The following is a 7,636-nucleotide window of genomic DNA, read 5'->3' on the forward strand; positions in this document are numbered from 1 at the left end:
CAGCCACAGCATTTCCCTTTCAGTGCTCAGAGGAAGTTCTAGTCTCTCTCTGCCTTGGGCCATGATGTGCTAAACAAACCTAAGAACTTTTCCCAGCCTTGTGTGGGAGCTGGGAGCACTGTAGGCTGCTTAGGTACTATGATAATGAGAGAGGAGGAGAAGAGGGAATAGAGATCTAGGAAATGTTCAGAAACCATGAGCATTTTCTCAGCTGAAAGACTGTTAATCTCAATAGGATGGCCAAATTCCAGTTCAGGGATATGCATTTCTAAGTTTTCTTTGGGTAAATTATCATCTCCACAAAACTCTGGCTCTCGAAACCGGACATTCCTCTCCCACCAGTCCTCCTGCTGTGATTCTCCCCCATTCTCCATGGTTTTGTTCTTTTCCCCTTCACCACCTCCCTTCTGACTAAACTCTCAGCTGTGACTTCTCCCTGCTTTTGCTCCTTGAAGCAAGTCTGTTCATTATTTATTAGCTACCATATTCTTATACCATCTGTCTCAACTCATTATCCATATTCAGTTTGTCAAATTGACCTTTTATGGCCTTTCCCTGGAATCCTAATGTGTAGTCTGTCCCTCCTTATATAGCTCTGTGCTGCTAAGCCATTGCTTTCCAACTCCTACTGTTAGACATTCCTCTCTATATCTCACGAACACCCAACTTGCTAGTCTGCCTCCTTAACTTCTGAAAAGCTGTTTGTTCTGCTTGACTGATGCTTGTTCCTTGTTTCATCTGCTACATGCTCACTGTGCCAGCTTGCTGCAGCACATACTGTCTTAGATATGACCTTTAAAGCATCTGCACATACTGAATATTGGGATTTAAGATATAGTCTCCCTTCAACAATCTGAGGAACTCTCTGTCCCTTAGTTTATAACATAGAATGGTGGATTACAAGTTAAATTCAGCCCACAGCCACCTTGCTGTGAAAGTCACTGCCACGTAAGACTGTGGCATTTTAGTGCCTGATATGCTGGAAACCAGAAATCTCCCCACAATGCGCTTGGGAAGGGTTAGTATGGAAAAGTGTAACTACATTAGAGCAGTACAGACAGATTCTTACTTTACATAAATCAGGATAGTTCAATCAACCACAACTGAGCTACTCATATTCATGTTCATATCATGTGTCCAAATTAATGAGCTATTGTAAATGCCTCATCTTCAAACATTATAGCTTCTCTTCAAAGAAAAATGTGTTGCTGCAGCAAAATAATGCAGGACTCTAGGACCAGATTACGCTGTAGGTATTTTGTCATGATGGAATAAAACATACACAGTGTGCTCCTACACAGAGGCGAGTAGAAACCACCACAGATCAATAGAGATTATCCAGAAACTGTAAGATGACTTAAGTTCAATAGAGTCTGTAGCAGAGAATTTTGAACTAAAATGCTTTGTCTGTTAAATAATTAATCTGATCTGCTGGTAACACACTAAATTGCTTCAGCCTTGTTTTCCCTGCATTTCTCAATATATACGGGCTGCAGCAGTACCATCTCCTTCCAATATACAGTGTGGGAAAAGTGAATAAATGAGTCCTGTTCCAGAGACCCCAGCAGCATCACCTTAGAGAAAATCAATGATTTTTACACTGAACAGAGGACTTTTACCCTACATGCCCTACCCATGCTGCAGGGGAGCAATCATTAGGTGCCATCTATACTGCTGAAAGCCAGTTCTTTGAACCAGATAATTTCAAGCCAATGACTTTAAAATATCTTGCTCTTCTTTTCACTCACGGCTTCTAATACAGAATCTGTGGCACAGGTAGCTCACTTAATAAGCTCCATGGAGAGTTTTTGAACCCATGCTACATATCTATCAAATAATTTCTTAACAATAAGAAAAAGTCTCAGGAGAAACTTGTTTTTATCCTTAGTTTTGACTTAATGCAGTGCTCTTCTCTGAAGCCACAACAAAAGACACCTCTATCCAGAGTTCAAAAAAACCTTTTTTTCAGGTAGCCCATGCTACAGAGTTTGATTTTTAAATCTCTTGTTGTCCAGATCCAGTTAACCTCCTGTAAGTATCTGCAGCCACAATTGATTGTTGTAGCCATTAACACATAACTTAATGCCTGAAAACCATATATTAACATGACCACATGCATATTCACAGTGTCTTTGATGACAAAGTATTTCCTTTTTGCTTCCAGCTCCCTTGCCACTAATTAAGAAAACTAGAAAACTCACACACCCACCTTGATGTTTCTGAACAAGAGCATTAAAGACACCTAAGAAATTACATCTGGAATGGACATTCCTCCAGATGCAAGGGGTTTCCATCCTGGGACTGTGACATAGTCCTCCCTCAAGAATGCTTGATGACCATGGTTTATTTTCAACATTAATTGCAAGGACAAATTTTACTTCCAATCTTGTGAGACTGGAGAAGGAATGGGAGGAATCAGAAGGACCAGTGGTGTATATAGTGCTCCCTTACCTGTCTACAATCATATATAAACTTGCATCTCAAGGGCCGATCTGTATTTCCAAGAGAGAGATCAGGTCTTCAGCTGATTAAATCACACTGATTCACTGGCCAGTGTTCAGATAAGAGAATATCCTACTGGAAATTCCCCAGGGACTCATTTCTCATCACCACTATCTGATTAGGATATTTGATGGAAAAGCAAAGTAAGGACTGCTGAAGACCTGCAAGAGATGTGATCTATTGTGATACAATCACCCCCATAAACAGCAGTCAATAATTTTATTTCTTCCTTTTAAAATTTTTTTTAAAAATTTCACTGAGTGATGATCCCCACAGTCATCTTCTTCTGAAAGTGTTTCAGAACCTTATGCTCTGAGATATTTCTCCATCTGTTTATTATTTTGGCAGTGAAACAGAGTTGCAACAAGGCAAGCAAGAATTAGTAAGGATTAGGGTTGAGCTCTAACAGAGGTGGCCTGAGATGGGTTTATAATCCTTAGATATGAAGGTGAGAGCTGCTGCCATTACTGAGCAGTAGGTGTCATTTTTTTCCCACAGTCTGTCAATCGATAATGTATCAGGGTTTCCATCCTTTTTATTCTGACCACAATCTGGACCGTTAATCCCCATCCTTGCTCCTTCACTTCTGATTTCACTTGGTTTCTACCTCTGCATTACAAACCCCCACATTTCCTTGTTCCAGCTTCACTCACGTACATATTATCTCCAGATCTTGCTGCTTTTCCCTCTGCAGGATCCTTGCCAAGAAGCCAGCCTTGCCATCTGTCCAGGAAAATGATGATACTGCTCAGCTCTCTTCTGGATGTTGAATCGTGTGGCTGTAGCAGCAATGTTAATGTTAGCAAAAAAAGAATAATCTTAGCCCTGTGGAAGAAAAGCCCTTTTCTGTTTCACAGCACAGAGGTCAGATACTTCTAGTCATATGCGTATAGCTAGCAGGATTACTTTTCCTATATTATATTCCTTTATACTGCCTTCTTAAAGATGCACCTGAGACAATATTATATCCATGAGAGTAAAATTGAGGAGTTTCTGATGCAATTTTTGTTGATAAGAAAATGCCAGTATTTCAAAATCTGGGGTTTTTTTTGGAAAAAAATTCAGTTTCAACAAACGTTTCTAATAAAAAATGGATCAAGCAGCTGACATGCTGGCATTTCTTAAATTAAATGTTTGTTTTTCAATTTGAAACAACTCTCCATGCACCTGCCTCTTTTTTTTTTCAGTGCTAACTAAAAGGGCAACCTTTTACAGTATAAAATGAAAAAAATTAATGAACCTGATCTGAAAGTATTATTTTCGTGAATTATGGGGTCGCGGACTAACTTCTTAGATATTTTTTAATTGTTATTTATACTAGTTGGAAAGAGGGAAAATTTCAAAATTTTCTTGAGGGAAAATAGCAGCTTTCTTGGTTTAAAAAAAAAAAGAAAGAAAAAAGGCTGGACTGCAAGAGTTCAGTGAAAACCTGACAAGGACTCGGGGCAAAGTACTTTTCCTGGGCTTCAGCTGTGAAGCAGGGAGCACAGGGACCTCTTTTCTCCCGTTTCTGGTTTATTTAGGCTTTTGGGGGCACAAGCTGCCATGTATTCACACAGCTACAGCTGCAAGGAATTTGAGCAACTGACCTGCAATTCACACCAGATTAAGGTTGTGCTGCTCCATGTGCAGTCTGGAGGGACACAAAAATGCCAAGAAGCCAAGGAACAGACCCAGGGATGCTCAGCAACACCTCACCTTCATCTAGCAACATTGCTACAGTACTCAGTCTGTCTAATAATATTCGTGTAATTGCTGGCTGCCTGAAATCCAGGATACTGCTCCCACGGGCACTGTGAATTTTTAAGTATCTCAAAAATCTGGTCCTTCATGTGTACAAATGGATCCATTAATCCATGCTCATTAGGAGTCTGAGATTGGAACTTCACAAAAACCTATCTGCAACGTTTCTTTTCTCCTTTCAGTGAGGCAAATTTCCTCTCAGGATTTTTTTTTTTTTTATGGTCAGCTTTGTGACTGCTGAGTGTCCTTATGGTCACTGTAGGATCTGGGCATCTTTCAGCTGCTGCCAGCAGGAAGCAGCTCTGAGGGTGAGGATGTTTTGCTAGAGGAGTTGTCCTTCAGGCAGCATATTAAATTGCTCTGCCATCTGTTTTACAGGGATTATTCTGATGAATGCTAAAAATCCCTTGAAAGCATTTTTATAGTGTCCCTGTACTGCTTCTTATCCTTAGCATTCATATAAGTTCTCCCTTCTGCTGTTGACTTTGAGAGTTTTCTCTTTCTGAGCAGGTAAAGGCCAAGAGAAGGACCTGGCTGTCAGCTCCCAGCGTGGGCTCTCTCCCCGCTGCACACATACCTGCACCCAGAAACTCCATCATGCTCCAAGGTTCAACATATTTCATAAGAAATCCCCTCTCCATAACTGCCCTGCTCACTAATTTGCTATATGTTCTCTTCTTTGCTAGCTCTCTAACAAGCCCTGGACTGTCTTAATTTAGTGCCAAGTACAAAAACCTCACCCTTCTCTGCATCCCATCCAAGCTCTGCTGCCCTTCAGCCCACAATCCATCACCTGAACATGCCAGGCACCTCCTTTATATGTTCTTTCACAGGAGCAAATGCAGGTGTTAAGCTGCTCTTCTTAAAGGTCCCTTTTCCTAGAGTAGATACCATTTCTATTACAAGTATATCCAAGACTTTAAGGTACTATTTTAAGTTGCAGGGCTCAAATGACTACATTCCTGGCTAAGTATGCAACATCTGAGCTGACTAAAGAGCTAAGGAGCGCAAAAAAATGGCAAGGTGAATCGTGTGCATTGAAGAGCTGCTGTTAAATAAATCAGAGTGCGCAAGAAGTGAAGGATGCTTGCTAGCGTCAGGATAACTGATGAGATAGACTGTTTGGTGTGGAAATAAGATTACAGTAAATATCAAGCAGAATATAGAGGAAGAGCTCCAGTGTAAAAATTACTTAGAGTGGAGAAAAAGCAAGGTAATATATTGAGAGATAACTACTGTGCTATGGAGAGTTACAAGTGAGGAAAGGAACTGTATTTCCGGGTACTGTAGGTTTTTATGTCCAAAGCTCAGTTTAACAGGCTACTTTGGGGACATCCAGAATGAGTCTATCTTCCCTCTGCCCCTTCCTCCCCTGCAGATTCTGCCTTATGGAGCTTTATATTTGTCATGTGTTTAAACCTCACTTGCATGTCTCAGAAAGGTAGCTGTCAGCTTAAAAGGGCCCAGGGTTGTAACAGGCTCGATGTGATGTGTGTATTTGTCTCAAGCTCTCATGCATCGCTCTAGTGGGTAATTATAGCAATCCAAGTCTGCAATCTTTATGAGAAGTCATGATTTCATGTTTAAATGCTAAATGGTGCTGCTAATATGAGTAAATGCAGCTCAGCTTGAGTGAAAGGGTGTTAAAGAACCAGGTATAGAGTGAGTCAGCCTGTGCATATGTGGAAACGAAAGGGAACAGGTAGTGTGAATTATCCAAGTAAAGCACAGCCTGCCTCTGGGCACTGCCCTTCTCCTAGGGTGATCCCAGAAAATATCCATCCTACAAACTGAATGGGAACCCAGTGACTAGTTACCACAACCTTTTCCTGGATTACACATTCCTCCTAAAACAGGTGTCTGTCACTGGTCTATGAGATTTGTCAGCTCATGTCATTATTTCCTAGATGTAAGTGATCCCATACAGTAAATGATTTTTGTGTATCAGTGAAAGAGCACAGATGCTTCAATAGGTCTTTTCTCAGTTTGTGATCTTTGGTCCTGTTATTGTGGGAGGCAAAGAGCCCAGTTTACAGCCTCAACATTTTTTTAACAGATAATAAAAAGGCTTCCAGTGTTTGGTCTTCAAGAACAGACCTTTACCTTTTGAAAAAGAAGGTGTAAGGCTATGGGTAAAGTCTGTGGAGACCCGGAGTCTGATCAATGCTGTTACTGATCATTAAAATAATTATTACTTAATTTCTTAAGAGGAGTTTTCAATCCACTTTGGCAGCAACAAGAAAGGGACAAACATGGTGAGGTGACTGCGCTTCCTGATCTGCTGTTTGAGATCGCTTTGAAACATAACCTGCCAACACATGATAATTAAAAAATTTAAGAAAAGGCCCTTTCCCCTACTTTTCAAAAGAAGATACATCTCTGTGGAATTACATTTATATTGCCTCAGAGAACATGACGTTCAGTCATGACACAAATTTTTGTGTAATCAAGAAAGTTATTTCAAGACTAGGAGGTTCTAAGACTCAAAGTACTCTTGGACTTCTTTAACCGTTGGTGGTGACACTCCAGCATTGAAATAAGAGCTATAAAACCCATTTAAGTGCTTCTGATGGCTGTCAGATGTATTAGCTACCCTGCACATTAACACCTCCATTGTGGATGCAGATGCTTCTCTTTACTGCTACCTGCACATTAGTCTCTGGATCTTTCTAACCTGATCAGAATGCCGTTGGAATTTTTTTTTTCTTTAACTTTATTGATTGCTCTTTTCAGCCCTGGAAGAATGTCCTGCTGCCTTTTTAACTTCATGCAAAATACATTGTGTGATTCAGCATAAAGAAAGTGAAGAGGAAACACGGTTGAATGCAGTGACAAATGTCAGAGGGGCCAGAAAAAGAAAGATGCTCTGACAGGGCCTGCAGAGACCATGTCATAAATACATAGGGAGCTAAACAGAAATGCAGGGGAAGCTTTTATAAAGTTTCTTGGAGCAGCTGCCATGAACAGCACAGGCAAGGCATGGCCATGACTCGATGCAGAGAAATCAAACCTCTGCTCTTTCCTTGCACAGAACGTTTGGGCTGCCAAAAAAATCACAGCATTTGCAGAAGGAGTGATGCCTTTCTGAGCATTTTGTGAGAGTGCTTCTACCGAATTTCTCTCTGAAATCATTTTAGCTGCATGTTGTTTAGACCCATACTGTCTGCCAAATAGGATCCTGAAGTGCAGAGGTAGCACTGTTCTTTACAGTGTGTGCATTTGTGTGCACTTCTATAGGTCAACTGACTGTGTAGGTAACAACACCCACATACATACGGGCATGTGCCTGCCCATGTCATTGCATAGCTCATTTACAATTTAGACAAGTAGCTTAAAGCGAAGTCCACGTTTTGTACATGCCTACGCTGTGCTGGCTCCTCTAGCGTGACTC

The sequence above is a fragment of the Caloenas nicobarica genome, chromosome 10 (assembly GCF_036013445.1).
Source record: "Caloenas nicobarica isolate bCalNic1 chromosome 10, bCalNic1.hap1, whole genome shotgun sequence".
NCBI classification, from domain to species: domain Eukaryota; kingdom Metazoa; phylum Chordata; class Aves; order Columbiformes; family Columbidae; genus Caloenas; species Caloenas nicobarica.